Source organism: Haliotis cracherodii, unplaced genomic scaffold (assembly GCF_022045235.1).
Source record: "Haliotis cracherodii isolate W230 unplaced genomic scaffold, xgHalCrac1.p SCAF_23, whole genome shotgun sequence".
Taxonomy (NCBI): domain Eukaryota; kingdom Metazoa; phylum Mollusca; class Gastropoda; order Lepetellida; family Haliotidae; genus Haliotis; species Haliotis cracherodii.
The window spans coordinates 8,944,086-8,961,525 of record NW_027266279.1 but is presented as its reverse complement, the minus strand read 5'-3'; the positions used below and the strand labels follow the sequence as shown (position 1 = coordinate 8,961,525).

The 17,440-nt window shown below is 39.5% G+C and overlaps 1 protein-coding gene across 2 annotated transcripts in view; it reads right to left on the bottom strand.

Annotated features, from left to right (window-relative positions):
• Nucleotides 1–17,440, bottom strand: part of LOC139471798 (uncharacterized) — a 47,069-nt gene that overhangs the window by 17,415 nt on the left and 12,214 nt on the right. For both annotated transcript variants that reach the window (XM_071254289.1, XM_071254291.1), the window contains exon 3: nt 10,081–10,223. The gene's annotated coding sequence lies outside the window, so the exon portion shown is untranslated. The remainder of the gene's footprint in view (nt 1–10,080; nt 10,224–17,440) is intronic.

The following is a 17,440-nucleotide window of genomic DNA, read 5'->3' as shown; positions in this document are numbered from 1 at the left end:
CTTCTTCTAATTTTAGTGCAGATTTGGCTGCTTTGTCTGTGTGTTCGTTGCCAAGCGTAGATTGTTGGCGCTTTTAATTATGTTGTATTTAGTTTTGGGCGCATTTTGTGTTTTTGTTTTTAATGGCCTGGAACCCACTTGATGAGTCTGAAAGGATTAGGGTTTTTTGGTGTCTATTTATTTGATCGCTGTGCAGGGTTGTAACTATCCCCATTACTTCGGCTGTGAAAATGTATTGATTATTTGGGTGTCAGCTTGATGTGGGAGGAAAGCCCGAAGTGATGCAGGTCTCAGACGTTTACCCCTACGGTGAAACCCACGAGCACGGGTATGGTGCTAACAAACCTAGAAACATAATCGGGGCGAACCGGGATTCGAACCCACAATCATAGGTTTCTGGCAACTCTGCACAGCGAATCCCGGCGCCTTAGACGACTGGGCCACCCGTGCCCCCCGCTTCTGTGAAGCATGACTTTGTTCAATAAACAACATATGTAAAACAACGGGTTTGATATCAGCTATTTGTAATAAGTTTTCTTCACAATCACATGTATGGTGCTTGCTATGCAGATTTAAGCACAGTTTCAAGTAGTTCACTGTATGTAAAATATGATTCATACCGTTTCATACGGCGGTTTATGGTTCTGCATGGTTTATTGTATTGACAGTTGTTTTAACTTCCTGCAGAGATTATACCCCCGTATAAGTTCTTTGCTTCTGAATACATGGGAAATCAACTTGTCGGTCCTTAGTTTGCAATTATTCTCCTGAAAAATAATTCGGTTGCATGATATATTCACGATGTTTGGCTTGAACATAGTAACATTCTTCTGAACATACTTCAAATTTAAGCCGGAAGTAATCACAGCAAAAACCCAGTTAACCAAACGAAACCGTACAAAAGAGTAGTGAGTGAGTGAGTTGGGTTTAACGCCGCTTTTAACAGTATTCCAGTTATATCACGGCGTATCAGTTTGATGTGGAAGGAAAGCCCGAAGTGATGCAGGTTTCAGACGTTCACCACTTCGGTGAAACCCACGAGCACGGGTATGGTGCTGACAAACCTAGAAACATAATTGGGGCGAACCGGGATTCGAACCCATAATCATAGGTTTCTGACGTGCCCACGGGACACCACTCTGCATTGTGAATTGCAGCGCATGAGGCGACTTTGGCCAACCGTGCCCCCGTACACAACTGTATCAACAAAGATGTTGAAGATGAGATATGTATTGCGTAACATTCCATGAAGAAACAGTGGCAATATTACAAACTACAAATACAAAATACAATAAGTGCAAAACGCATAAGTACATTCAACATATAGAGAATGCACATTATAACAAGTTTATTTTAAAACAAGTGTATTATAATGATGTGGAAACAATATGAGAATTGAGCCAAACACTTCTGATAGAGTCAATGTTCAGAATGTAGAGGGAAAAGTGCTTCACTTTGAGCTCCTTACTCTCTTTAAATACCGCGATCTGTGACATTATAAAGTAGTATAAAGGCAGATATAATACTACTCTATAGATGTAAATACATTTGATTATACATCTGTGTGTTTAAAGTTGCTTTTGACAGCCCAGGTCAAGTCGGAACGAACACTTCTGACAAAGATTTTCTTAAGAAAATACAGTAAAAGTGTTTGACTTTAACGGATCAGTTTTCCTTCAATGCGTTGTACTGTGACATTATAAAGTGGTATATAGGTAGATATAATACTAGTCTATAGATGTAAACACATTTGATTATACATCTGTGTGTTTAAAGTTGCTTTTGACAGCCCAGGTCAAGTCGGAACGAACACTTCTGACAAAGATTTTCTTAAGCAAATACAGTAAAAGTGTTTGACTTTAACGGATCGGTTTTCCTTCAATGCGTTGTACTGTGACATTATAAAGTGGTATATAGGTAGATATACTACTACTCTATAGATGTAAATACATTTGATGATTTTGATTTTGATGAAAGTTGATTTTGACAGCCCGGGCCAAGTCGGACCGAACACTTGTGAGACTGTTGAGAGTATGGGTAGAAGAGGTCTACTTTAACCAACGTGTCTGCTTTAAATGAACAGTGACATTATTAAGTGGTATTTACATAATATATGACATAAATTTCAGTACGTGTGCACACCGACCGGGTCGACTTCTCTTTGGAGGCATGATGTGTACAGCTCGGAGCCCTGAACTTGAATGAAGACTGACTACAACGCGCTCGGTATCCACAGGAGTCGGGCCAGGACGCGAATACACACGCACTTGGGACGAGATGAGGTCGTACTGCGAACGAGTTGGTCGGGTTAAGAATTAGTTCGAACTGGCTTGGACGACGAATTGTGAACGAGGTTGAACTGGTTAAGAACGGGTTCAGAACGGCTACGGACGTCCTCGAACTGCTTCGAAACGCTGTCGAATGAGGCTTTTTTACACGATCTGAACTGGATACAAACGGACTGGCTAAGAACGAGATAGACGTATTGAGGACTGCTAATGAACCAACTAGCATCGTATTTTATGCCAAACTACGCGTTCTATCGCGATCACAGCCCGTTCTTGTATCTGTTGTTTTGGTAATAATTTTCACAACATAATAATTTCGGCAAATACGGTAAGTAGATATCCAAATAAAGATACGAATGTACGCGGTAGGAGTTAAAGCTCGGTTTTAGTTACTGCTATTATTAGTTAATTATACATTGTTTCTTTTTAATGAAAAAAATGACTTTATCGTTTGAGAGATACACAGATCACTTTGAAGTAATTATGAAAACAAACTTTTTTCGCACCACAAACATGCATCATTAACAGACATCGCAAGTATCTGTTATTTAAAATTGTGTTATTTTGAATGTTTGGGGAAGAGGAGCTTTCTTGGCGACAAAATTTTATTTTTTATATACACACCTCGTCATAGATATCGCGCCATCCACATTTATTTTATTAAGTAAAACTGGATCTTCAACCTCATAAAAATGGTGCTTAGAAAAGCACATTAAACTGCCTACCCTATCTGAGCGTTCAGTCAGAAAATTGACAACACAAGACCGAATTTGAGCACTAATTGAGGGTTTAATTGTCTTCAACCTCATAAAAATGGTGCTTAGAAAAGCACATTAAATTGTTTATATTGCCCTATCTGAGCGTTCAGTCAGAAAATTGACAACACAAGACCGAATTTGAGCACTAATTGAGGGTTTAATTGTCGCAAACTAAAGTTCACTAAGATCACCGTGAAATAAGGTGAAATAAGTATGGCTGCCGGAGTCGTTACAACAGACACACAACACAGTTCACATTTCATTAATGTCGAACACACTAGTAAGCTCCACAATGACTGGCTAACTCAGTATCTGGTGTAACCGCCTCGCACTTGGATAACATGTTCTACACGCTGTCTCATGCTGGTCACCAGACGTCTGGATCTCTGTTTGGGGATCTGCTGCCACTCATCATGCACTTCATGGGTCAATTCCTGAAGGTTCTGAACTGGAGGATCCCTTGCTCTCACCCTACGTCCCAAAATGTCCCACAAATGCTCAGTAGGATTAATGTCTCAATGGCGTTGTGTTGGCGATGCTGAACAACAGCTGGAGCACGATGTGGTCTGGCATTATCTTCCATGAAGACTGGACGTGTTGTGAGAGCATGGTTATCGAAATGAGGCACAACAGCACCGTCCAGGATCAAATTCTGGTACCTCTGTCCATTCAGTGTTCCGGGAACTGTGATGAGGTCAAGTTTACAATCGTATGAACAACACCCCCACCCCATTCTATTTTTACTTTAAAATGTGTGGTGCGATATTTACGACGAGGTGTATATATAGATAAGGATGCCGAAGACAAAATACAACTTTTAATTTAAAGGGACAAATCGATCGTAATATGCACGTGATATTTAGCTGAACGTGTATCATAAAAGAACATAATTGTCATTATTTTTTAAGCTTTCCCTGCTTGTTCTGCATCGTCTCTGTGTACACTATATAAATCTTTCTTCACCCACATAGCACTCAAAAAAAGCATGCATTCTTTTTCAAACTCTTTATTTTTACAAGTTGGAAGGAAAATGACATCCTCTGTAGCCGAGGAGGAACAGCATTTACATATTCTGTTATTTAAGGGAGCTTTCGCCTGAGAAAAGCGACGCAATACTATTTCTAAAGGAGTGCCACATCTTACTGTAGGCAATGTACTGCGCAAAGTACATAATGAGAAACAATTAGCATAGTTTTAAATAACCTTTATGTTCTAAGTTTATTACCATTTGTGACCACAGCATCGTTCCACAGTTGACTGTACCAGTTTTCACGATCTATGATTTCATGTTTATTCTTATCTTAAAAAGAAACACTACGTGATGGATACATACGAGAAATTTTGAAATGGTAGTTGTATATCATTCAACATTTTCAGAACAGTACAATCCCAAGATTTTAAAAATCGAAGTAACGAGAGAAAAACTGGAGATGAAACTAAACATATACAAGTAATTGAAACGAGAAATTACGATTTAAAAAAAATAAATATATATATACCTATGCTACCAAAGTGGCACCATTAGGCTTTCGTAGGATTACTAGATTGTATGTGCAACTCATTTTATTTCCATTTTCAACGAGTTAGGGAATCTAAATACAAAATGCCTGGTCTAAGTTGTAAACTGTTTATTAATATTAAAATAAAGTCTAATATTTAATTAATTTCTCTTACCTGCTCTTAGCTCTTACTAGATTGTATGTGCAACTCATTTTATTTCCATTTTCAACGAGTTAGGGAATCTAAATACAAAATGCCTGGTCTAAGTTGTAAACTGTTTATTAATATTAAAATAAAGTCTAATATTTAATTAATTTCTCTTACCTGCTCAGCTGGGGTGTCAACAAGCGAATGATCCGGAGGTACAATGTCTATGCAGGGCTTTACTTTGAATAGATGCCATATGTTGCAAAGTCGATATCATACATTCTACCATGAATTTGAAATTTACTCGATTATTAAATTACAATGAATCCCCTCTGATTGAAACAGCTGGTATTGGAAACAGCTGGAAGCTGATATTCACAGAATAGTAGTACTACTTTTTTCAGTCATTGTCGGTAGGCATATTTTAAATATTTATATCTACAATTACAGGTTACACAATGCACAGATGCGGTTACTACAATATTCAGAGAAAGTGTGGCAATGCATTTCGTGCAGAAAGCACGATAGAAATCTACAAAGGGAATGTATTTACGTTTTGGAGGCATCAGAGTGCTTGGAATTTTGGCGCTTTTTTACATACGACTGTGACGTCATAGCTTTTGCGTCACAATGAGCGATATGACGTCATAATGGTGACGTGTGATGTAGAGCGAAATCCTTGCAAACCTTGCTTTGTTTTCTTTACGGATGCCCACCTCATGTTAGCTAACCAAGCTGCCGCACTTATATGCTTTCAATGCCTGTTCGGGTGAAGTATTACGGTGTAAACAACCTGCTTGAGTATATACAGCGCCATATTTTGTTCGATAACCCAATCAAAACCCATGCCGCTTCACTCAGTATATTTGGTAACACCAAAGAGTTCACGTTTTACTTATAGTCATGATGAGCGTTCGGTTCCAAATTCTGTGTTTTCGTCCTGGTTTACCCGATGTTAACAGTGTGTAAATTTTTACAAAAAATTGTCAATTTTAGAAATGCTAACTGTTCTTTGTCTACTTCTTTAGAAAATTCTCCTCTCTACAAATACTTAGGTTTCTGGCTTAATGGATATCTTGACATGAATTGTACCGCAAAAGAAGTTGCTAAATCTGTTAATCGGGCTATTTTCACGATATCTGTAAAATTAGAAAGTTTTGGTGGTATGCCCTACAGCGTTCTTAAAAAGCTGTACGAAGTCTTGTGCAGCCAATTTTGTTACAATGCGGTAATATGGGGTACTCTATAGACTACCGCTATATCAACACATTTTATTTTGGCAAGACCACCCGATTTGGCCACAAGTGCACTCAGCAATATTCAGGTCTGTAAATAATTGAGTCTGGACGTGACAATCCAGTGATTGACTTTACTAGCATCGATCTACGCAATTGGGATACAATGACATGCATCAACCAAGTCAGCGAGTCTGACCACCCGATCCCGTTAGTCGCCTCTTTCGAAAAGCATAGTGGCCTTTTACGGCAAGCATGGGTTGCTGGATTGTCTGGTCCAGACTCGATTATTTACTCGATTGTTATACAGCTGGAATATTGCTGAGTGCGGCGTTATACAACAAACAAAGAAAAGTCTATTTGCACGTGTTGATATTGATATCACAAACATGTCGATTAGCATCGACAGTATAAAGGGTGAAGTCTTAAAAAGAACACTAACAAGAGGCCCATAGGGCCTGTATCGCTCACCTGACTATTTACGCAATCATGACAAAATATACATTTGTATTGTACATGCATATAATGCTGCAAATATTTCGTAATTTTGACTCTGTCAGCATTTAAAATGGGTGGATGGCAAATCTGACAGCATGAACATGTATTTCTCTAGATAAAAATGTAGCATAAAGATCTGAACCGTTTCCATGTTATGATCCAGAATAAATCATATTAAAGGTATTATTCTCTTCAAAACAAACAAATGTATACAATGTATCTGTTTATTATAGGGTGGGGATAACAGCCGTTTGCATGCTATGGTCAAGGTTCTTACTCCTTTGGGAGTGCCGGACAGATGAACAGAAGAGCCAGTCCTGGTAGCATATATGCATTCCTCTAATTATACTCTTAATTGTACATACGGCGGGGATCTTAACTGTGTCCAAGTTATAAACTCTTTTTGGCCCCGCCCCCAGCCCCTCCATTTCTCCAGTTTGAATCCTCACCCTTGGAGAATGCTTCCAACCAAATATGGTGATATCTATCTCTTAGTTCCAGAGAGGAAGTTGTTTAAAGCAATATAGCCAAATTACCCCTATTTCGCCCCACCCCTCAGCCCCTTGGGAGGTGATCAGCCCTTCTATTTGTACCATTTTGAATTCTCACAAACGGAGAATGCTTCCAGCCATATATGGTTTGCTATCTATCTCTTAGTTCCAGAGAAGAAGTCGTTTAAAGCAATTACGCCAAATTACCCCTATTTGGACCCGCCTTCGGATCCGGTGAGCTAATAAATGGTATGGTAACTTGTGCCAAGACCATGGCAAGAAACCTAACTTCTTTTTAAAAATGTATCTTTTACAGACGAATATGTAAAACACATTTCCTCGGGGGGAAACCGCAGTATGTTAGCAAAGTTTCGATGTGGTACCATTTTATTGGGATCTAAGATATGATCTATCTTACACAATTGCCCAGGTTGAACCAACTTTTCTCTCTATGCAGCCTCAAGATAAATGTTCACTTTGCAAAAATGTATTAACATAAACGTCTGTAACAAGCCCAGTACATTCATCTCAACTTGCTGAGGTAAACCCAGACATCGGTATGTGCAGAACTAAACAGTAAGAAGATGGTATTTGTTGTTACCCTGCCTGGCGCTCGACATTCAGGGCCAAAACAAGAACTGGTCGGCTCGGAGTCGGTATACCGTGTCCGAGTGGGGTTTTCATGTAAAACTGAGGCATGGCATCTCAGTGGACCATGCACTATAAAAATCGGCATTAGTCCGGACTGGTAAAGGCAGCTTTAAAAGTGCAATAATCTTGGACGCAACGTTAAACCCCATTTCACCTCACCTCGCAGAATGCAGAATGCTCAAAAGCGAAGGAAGACCTCGTAAAATATACAAACTAATCCAGCAGTTCACGTGAGCGAATGTGTTGTCCTTGAACTGGTAAACAGAATACCGTGGCAAGTTGTATCGCCAATATTGTAAACATATTTAAAGAAGTGTTTGTTTGTTTGTTTGTTTATTTGTTTAACACCATACTCAGCAATATTCCAGCAACACGACAGCGGTCTGTAAATAATCGAGTCTGGACCAGGCAATGCAGTGATTGATATCATGAGCATTTGGGATACGATGACATGCACCAACCATGTCAGCGAGTCTGACCTCCCGGTCCCGTTAGTCGCCTCTTACGACAAGCAAAGTCGCCTAAAAAAACAAGCATGGTTTGTTGAAGACCAAATCTAACCCGGATCTTAACGGGTCGATCTTGTAAATGAGCTTCTGCGCAGAGGCCAACGTTGGGCAGGCGATGTCGGTGTCACAAACAGGTGCAGTGCTTCCTTGAAGCGAGGAGTACGAACCGTCGCCAAGAAACCTAACGTGAGGTATTGTGCCACGTTTGAAAATGCAGAAAAAGTAAACACTGAAGTAAACAGAAGTGACTGTGTTTCTAAATCGGCAAATAATTAACTGTTTGCAAAATACACTTTCACGTGAGCAAGTTAATCCTTGACTGAAGCAATGATACCAACAAATGTACTTGCTGGATTAACATAGATTAAATAAAAATGACAACAGACTAGGACATATTCTATATTGTATTGCATTCTTCACTATTGTGAGAAAACACTGATACACTTATTCCAATGCAAACAGACTAAATGACTATATTCTATAACATTCTGAAATATCATCAAGTAATTATAGTTTGTGACTGACTGATAGATACATAGCATTTTCAGTTGATTCGAAAAGTATATGGTTGGCCAAATATGAAAATGTCTGTATTTTTCTAATATTAGCGATCTCACTCAAACAAATGGTATTTTATCAATTTCATAAACATGCCTATGTTTACGAAGTATATAAAAAATATAAACAGGTCATGTCTTAAACACATATGTTATTAGAATTTATTCGTTGACTTAAACGAGAAGACACATTTTGTAAACAACCAACACAAGCCGGTAAATCCTGATTGTGCTCGCGGATCGTGGACGGAAGCCGATGTAACCATATGCCGAAGACCGCCTCTGTGGTCTAGTGGTAGAGCGTCCGCCCGAGGAGCGGAGGGTTCGAGGTTCTATCCCCAGCCGCTTCATGCCAAAAGACGTTAAGAGATGGCACTTGTTGTTACCCTGCCCGACACTCGGCATTAAGGAGCTAAAATAAGTCAGACTGGTCAGCTCGGAGTCAGTATACCGAGTGGGGTTTTCATGTCAAACTGAGGCGTGGCATCTCAGTGGATCTTGAGTTCCAGTGTTAGATAGTCAACGCCTCTGATATCCCGGATGTCACGCCATGTAGGGGAACACTCTGGGTGAAGATACACAAACCCTAATATGACGACACTGTTGAGGCCAAAAAACTTTGAAGCATACACAAGGAATATATGGTCGCTGCTGGAAGAAAATAACCTTTCTCATGCCATTAGATAAGTCCATCTCTATTGTTATAGTCCCTGAAATTAGCATATACAATAGGTTGTGGAAAACAGTTTTCGCGCATAAATCGACAAATCAGTATTCATAAGTTCAGAACACAGTCCAAGACAAAAGGGACATCACATCACAAAGACCCCGGCCACATCCCCATATCGTGTTCTCTGTTCTGTCTCCATCTGCTAATTTTGAGTCGTTAGGCTGCTTTGAGCGACATCTACCGGCAAACACAGGGAGTCCGCTTCGAGGATTGCCAGTTACAGTTTCGCTCTACTCGAAAACTAACTTGTCTACCCGAGGCGACCTCTTCTACCCTTTTTCTCTCAGTGCGTCCATGATAAATCTTAGTTTTTAACGTTTCATCCTCACTGTCAAGAATTAACTTCGGAGACAGCTACACTTAGTCCTTAAGTCATCTAACTCCACGCATTATCACATCTCTCCTATTGTAGCTCAATAGTTTAGGATAATGGGTTTTTTCACGGTTAATACAATAAGCCGTTCTATGAAGATATTCGAGTCGTCTGAGAAATCCATCTTCGACCGTCATATTTCACGAACTCTCGGACTCTCCACGTTTCGTCAGGTTTAGACCTGGGAATACCGTGGAATGGCACGTTATTCCGACGACTCTTGTTTTCCAAATTCGGCAATATTAATTTTTTCCGCTTTTATAAGTTTATTTTTACTCAGATCGTAAAATCACTAGTGAATCGTTATTTTCTTAATTAATATATTTGGAACGTATTTACTTACCAAATGTCTAAACAGATTTGAATAACTGTATGGTATAGGAATTCCTTGTCGGTACGTCGGTGTGGCCTTTCCGAATGTGATTGTCGTTGGACAGCAAGGTTGTCCAATGTTACTGTGTACTATTCCAGCTATATGACTGTGGCCTGTGAATAAACGATTATGGATCAGACAAATTTGGGATTGATAGCATAATAATGATAATTCCTTTGTCCTGAGAGACATATATTATTCGTAGGGAATCAACGCCCGACTCGGACAATTGACTTGTGACTGTTGTGGCAAAGACACAGTGGTTTGAGTGAGTATGGGTTTACGCCGCTTTTAGCAATATTCCCGCAATATCACGGCGTGGGCTACCAGAAATTAAAGAAACTATTTCACTGATATCCCTGTCCGAATGACGTTACGATGTTACCAAGGACATGTTAGATCACGGGGAGGTAATTTGAACAGCGTCATGACGTCACCCCATTATGACGTAACAAAAAATGTTATGCAGGATAAAGTACAGTCGGTGCCTTTGTTCTTAGCGAAGAATCTTAGAAAGTATAATAATGATCCACGACCCAAGCCGTTTAGTTTACACGCCTTTAACGAAACTACCGAGTCTCATCGAATAAGTTGAGATTCCATTGTAAACTTGTAAACAATTACTGTCCAACAACATATGTTCTACGACCTATGCCTCGACGTCACAGAAGTGCACTAGCCAATTCAGATCTTGTACAGCCCATATACGCATCGAGACGGGAAGGTGTAATAATACGCCAGTGATGGCCCTACATGATGTTTTTCTCAAAAACGTAATTTCATTTAGAAAACTTGATTCTGTCACGATCCCATGGTTAATTACATTGCTGGAACTACGGTAATCTTCTGAGTACATGAATTTGTTTGAGATTGATAATTAGTAAATAATATTTCCCAAAAATAGATCTAAAGTCCAGATTCTATCTCCTGGACGGGAGGCCAAAACACACACACAAGACTACACATTGGGGTGTTAAGATCTTTAAACTTTAGGAAATATATTACAAGTTTATGATGTTTCTGTGTTCCTACTTATAAAATAAAACCTACCAATAAAATTCAATGATTGATCGTAACTCCAATTGAATAGATCTATATAAAGAGGTTATCACGCGAGTGTGTTTGGGGATGGTAAATATCCTGCATTTAGGAATAAACATTGTATTCAGCAAGCGTGATAAAGACGGGATGTGGTAGGGCATGGGGTTGAGATTTTTAAATACAGTTTCGAAGTGAGCCTGATAGCAGAGTTTGTGCTGGTAGAAAGTACGGTTTGGTGAGAGGGTGATAGTTTTCTTTAATAAAGTGTGCTGAGCTGTTTTGAATAAATTGGGGAGTTAGTTGAAGGCCCTGGTCCTGAGTTTCTATAAGTAATGAATTTAAGTCCTGGAGAGAAAACATTTGGTGATCAAAATGTTCCCTTCCCAGGTACTGGACCATGGTGAAGGTTGCGCGGTCATGGGAGTTTCGGTAGATTTCAGATGCCAGGGGCTTGGAGAGATCTGGGTGGGGTGGTCGGTCTGGGTGGGGTGGTATATGATACCGGTTCCTTTTTAGGAGTGGTTTGGTTGTCTTTAGTTGAGGGGGGTGGGGGGGGGGGTGTGGGGGGGTGGGGGGGGGGGGGGGTGTGAGTATCCTGGGTTTGGTTGGAGCTGTCTATCAGGGTAGGATTGGTAGGGGTGCTGATTCTTTTCCTCCTTTTTTTATCCTGAGTTATATAATAATTACCGTGACCGTGTCTATGGCTTAGCTGTCATTGGATTGGGTATTTTGATGGCCAGTGGAGAGGTGGTCGATGGAGAGGAGGTCGGTGGCTTGCTCTTGGTGTTGGGGTTGATGTTGGGGTTGATTTTTCCGAGTCCTTGATGTTTTAGGCTGGTTAGTATCAAAGCCGATCGTGATGGCCTTTGTGCCTGCCTATAGGTCCGCATTTAGGGTGTAGTTGGAAACTCTGAACGCCAGTAGTGGAAGGAGTAGTCCTACCAGATCCCTTGGTAGTGGGTTGTTGATGTTTCTAGTTTAACGATGACAGTATGTGTGAACACGAGACGACCACGAAAACCGAACGAACGAATAACGACGACGAACCGTGCAGTGTACTGCTTACTTACTTAAACTGGGAATTTAACGTGCGATTTCCAACATATGCGTATTTTAAATTTTTAAATGTGGCCAAGTAGGCCTGTTTTGATTAGATATATGCCTAGTGCTTTTAAGTTGCAGTGGGGGCATTTACTGGTTTGGTGTGTTTTTTTTATTTGGTGTAGGTGGGAGTTTAACTTAGTGTGGCCTGTTTGCAGTTTTTATTACTCTGTCAGTTTGTTTGGGTTTTTTAGTGGCTTTTGTAGCAGGTGTTTTTGTTTGCAATCAGATTTCTGATAGTTATTTTACCACTTTTGGAAGATTTTCTCCTTTGTGATACTTTTAGTTTCGTTTTTTGATATTGGTAGGTTGATGCTTACTTCTTCTAATTTTAGTGCAGATTTGGCTGCTTTGTCTGTGTGTTCGTTGCCAAGCGTAGATTGTTGGCGCTTTTAATTATGTTGTATTTAGTTTTGGGCGCATTTTGTGTTTTTGTTTTTAATGGCCTGGAACCCACTTGATGAGTCTGAAAGGATTAGGGTTTTTTGGTGTCTATTTATTTGATCGCTGTGCAGGGTTGTAACTATCCCCATTACTTCGGCTGTGAAAATGTATTGATTATTTGGGTGTCAGCTTGATGTGGGAGGAAAGCCCGAAGTGATGCAGGTCTCAGACGTTTACCCCTACGGTGAAACCCACGAGCACGGGTATGGTGCTAACAAACCTAGAAACATAATCGGGGCGAACCGGGATTCGAACCCACAATCATAGGTTTCTGGCAACTCTGCACAGCGAATCCCGGCGCCTTAGACGACTGGGCCACCCGTGCCCCCCGCTTCTGTGAAGCATGACTTTGTTCAATAAACAACATATGTAAAACAACGGGTTTGATATCAGCTATTTGTAATAAGTTTTCTTCACAATCACATGTATGGTGCTTGCTATGCAGATTTAAGCACAGTTTCAAGTAGTTCACTGTATGTAAAATATGATTCATACCGTTTCATACGGCGGTTTATGGTTCTGCATGGTTTATTGTATTGACAGTTGTTTTAACTTCCTGCAGAGATTATACCCCCGTATAAGTTCTTTGCTTCTGAATACATGGGAAATCAACTTGTCGGTCCTTAGTTTGCAATTATTCTCCTGAAAAATAATTCGGTTGCATGATATATTCACGATGTTTGGCTTGAACATAGTAACATTCTTCTGAACATACTTCAAATTTAAGCCGGAAGTAATCACAGCAAAAACCCAGTTAACCAAACGAAACCGTACAAAAGAGTAGTGAGTGAGTGAGTTGGGTTTAACGCCGCTTTTAACAGTATTCCAGTTATATCACGGCGTATCAGTTTGATGTGGAAGGAAAGCCCGAAGTGATGCAGGTTTCAGACGTTCACCACTTCGGTGAAACCCACGAGCACGGGTATGGTGCTGACAAACCTAGAAACATAATTGGGGCGAACCGGGATTCGAACCCATAATCATAGGTTTCTGACGTGCCCACGGGACACCACTCTGCATTGTGAATTGCAGCGCATGAGGCGACTTTGGCCAACCGTGCCCCCGTACACAACTGTATCAACAAAGATGTTGAAGATGAGATATGTATTGCGTAACATTCCATGAAGAAACAGTGGCAATATTACAAACTACAAATACAAAATACAATAAGTGCAAAACGCATAAGTACATTCAACATATAGAGAATGCACATTATAACAAGTTTATTTTAAAACAAGTGTATTATAATGATGTGGAAACAATATGAGAATTGAGCCAAACACTTCTGATAGAGTCAATGTTCAGAATGTAGAGGGAAAAGTGCTTCACTTTGAGCTCCTTACTCTCTTTAAATACCGCGATCTGTGACATTATAAAGTAGTATAAAGGCAGATATAATACTACTCTATAGATGTAAATACATTTGATTATACATCTGTGTGTTTAAAGTTGCTTTTGACAGCCCAGGTCAAGTCGGAACGAACACTTCTGACAAAGATTTTCTTAAGAAAATACAGTAAAAGTGTTTGACTTTAACGGATCAGTTTTCCTTCAATGCGTTGTACTGTGACATTATAAAGTGGTATATAGGTAGATATAATACTAGTCTATAGATGTAAACACATTTGATTATACATCTGTGTGTTTAAAGTTGCTTTTGACAGCCCAGGTCAAGTCGGAACGAACACTTCTGACAAAGATTTTCTTAAGCAAATACAGTAAAAGTGTTTGACTTTAACGGATCGGTTTTCCTTCAATGCGTTGTACTGTGACATTATAAAGTGGTATATAGGTAGATATACTACTACTCTATAGATGTAAATACATTTGATGATTTTGATTTTGATGAAAGTTGATTTTGACAGCCCGGGCCAAGTCGGACCGAACACTTGTGAGACTGTTGAGAGTATGGGTAGAAGAGGTCTACTTTAACCAACGTGTCTGCTTTAAATGAACAGTGACATTATTAAGTGGTATTTACATAATATATGACATAAATTTCAGTATGTGTGCACACCGACCGGGTCGACTTCTCTTTGGAGGCATGATGTGTACAGCTCGGAGCCCTGAACTTGAATGAAGACTGACTACAACGCGCTCGGTATCCACAGGAGTCGGGCCAGGACGCGAATACACACGCACTTGGGACGAGATGAGGTCGTACTGCGAACGAGTTGGTCGGGTTAAGAATTAGTTCGAACTGGCTTGGACGACGAATTGTGAACGAGGTTGAACTGGTTAAGAACGGGTTCAGAACGGCTACGGACGTCCTCGAACTGCTTCGAAACGCTGTCGAATGAGGCTTTTTTACACGATCTGAACTGGATACAAACGGACTGGCTAAGAACGAGATAGACGTATTGAGGACTGCTAATGAACCAACTAGCATCGTATTTTATGCCAAACTACGCGTTCTATCGCGATCACAGCCCGTTCTTGTATCTGTTGTTTTGGTAATAATTTTCACAACATAATAATTTCGGCAAATACGGTAAGTAGATATCCAAATAAAGATACGAATGTACGCGGTAGGAGTTAAAGCTCGGTTTTAGTTACTGCTATTATTAGTTAATTATACATTGTTTCTTTTTAATGAAAAAAATGACTTTATCGTTTGAGAGATACACAGATCACTTTGAAGTAATTATGAAAACAAACTTTTTTCGCACCACAAACATGCATCATTAACAGACATCGCAAGTATCTGTTATTTAAAATTGTGTTATTTTGAATGTTTGGGGAAGAGGAGCTTTCTTGGCGACAAAATTTTATTTTTTATATACACACCTCGTCATAGATATCGCGCCATCCACATTTATTTTATTAAGTAAAACTGGATCTTCAACCTCATAAAAATGGTGCTTAGAAAAGCACATTAAACTGCCTACCCTATCTGAGCGTTCAGTCAGAAAATTGACAACACAAGACCGAATTTGAGCACTAATTGAGGGTTTAATTGTCTTCAACCTCATAAAAATGGTGCTTAGAAAAGCACATTAAATTGTTTATATTGCCCTATCTGAGCGTTCAGTCAGAAAATTGACAACACAAGACCGAATTTGAGCACTAATTGAGGGTTTAATTGTCGCAAACTAAAGTTCACTAAGATCACCGTGAAATAAGGTGAAATAAGTATGGCTGCCGGAGTCGTTACAACAGACACACAACACAGTTCACATTTCATTAATGTCGAACACACTAGTAAGCTCCACAATGACTGGCTAACTCAGTATCTGGTGTAACCGCCTCGCACTTGGATAACATGTTCTACACGCTGTCTCATGCTGGTCACCAGACGTCTGGATCTCTGTTTGGGGATCTGCTGCCACTCATCATGCACTTCATGGGTCAATTCCTGAAGGTTCTGAACTGGAGGATCCCTTGCTCTCACCCTACGTCCCAAAATGTCCCACAAATGCTCAGTAGGATTAATGTCTCAATGGTGTTGTGTTGGCGATGCTGAACAACAGCTGGAGCACGATGTGGTCTGGCATTATCTTCCATGAAGACTGGACGTGTTGTGAGAGCATGGTTATCGAAATGAGGCACAACAGCACCGTCCAGGATCAAATTCTGGTACCTCTGTCCATTCAGTGTTCCGGGAACTGTGATGAGGTCAAGTTTACAATCGTATGAACAACACCCCCACCCCATTCTATTTTTACTTTAAAATGTGTGGTGCGATATTTACGACGAGGTGTATATATAGATAAGGATGCCGAAGACAAAATACAACTTTTAATTTAAAGGGACAAATCGATCGTAATATGCACGTGATATTTAGCTGAACGTGTATCATAAAAGAACATAATTGTCATTATTTTTTAAGCTTTCCCTGCTTGTTCTGCATCGTCTCTGTGTACACTATATAAATCTTTCTTCACCCACATAGCACTCAAAAAAAGCATGCATTCTTTTTCAAACTCTTTATTTGTACAAGTTGGAAGGAAAATGACATCCTTTGTAGCCGAGGAGGAACAGCATTTACATATTCTGTTATTTAAGGGAGCTTTCGCCTGAGAAAAGCGACGCAATACTATTTCTAAAGGAGTGCCACATCTTACTGTAGGCAATGTACTGCGCAAAGTACATAATGAGAAACAATTAGCATAGTTTTAAATAACCTTTATGTTCTAAGTTTATTACCATTTGTGACCACAGCATCGTTCCACAGTTGACTGTACCAGTTTTCACGATCTATGATTTCATGTTTATTCTTATCTTAAAAAGAAACACTACGTGATGGATACATACGAGAAATTTTGAAATGGTAGTTGTATATCATTCAACATTTTCAGAACAGTACAATCCCAAGATTTTAAAAATCGAAGTAACGAGAGAAAAACTGGAGATGAAACTAAACATATACAAGTAATTGAAACGAGAAATTACGATTTAAAAAAAATAAATATATATATACCTATGCTACCAAAGTGGCACCATTAGGCTTTCGTAGGATTACTAGATTGTATGTGCAACTCATTTTATTTCCATTTTCAACGAGTTAGGGAATCTAAATACAAAATGCCTGGTCTAAGTTGTAAACTGTTTATTAATATTAAAATAAAGTCTAATATTTAATTAATTTCTCTTACCTGCTCTTAGCTCTTACTAGATTGTATGTGCAACTCATTTTATTTCCATTTTCAACGAGTTAGGGAATCTAAATACAAAATGCCTGGTCTAAGTTGTAAACTGTTTATTAATATTAAAATAAAGTCTAATATTTAATTAATTTCTCTTA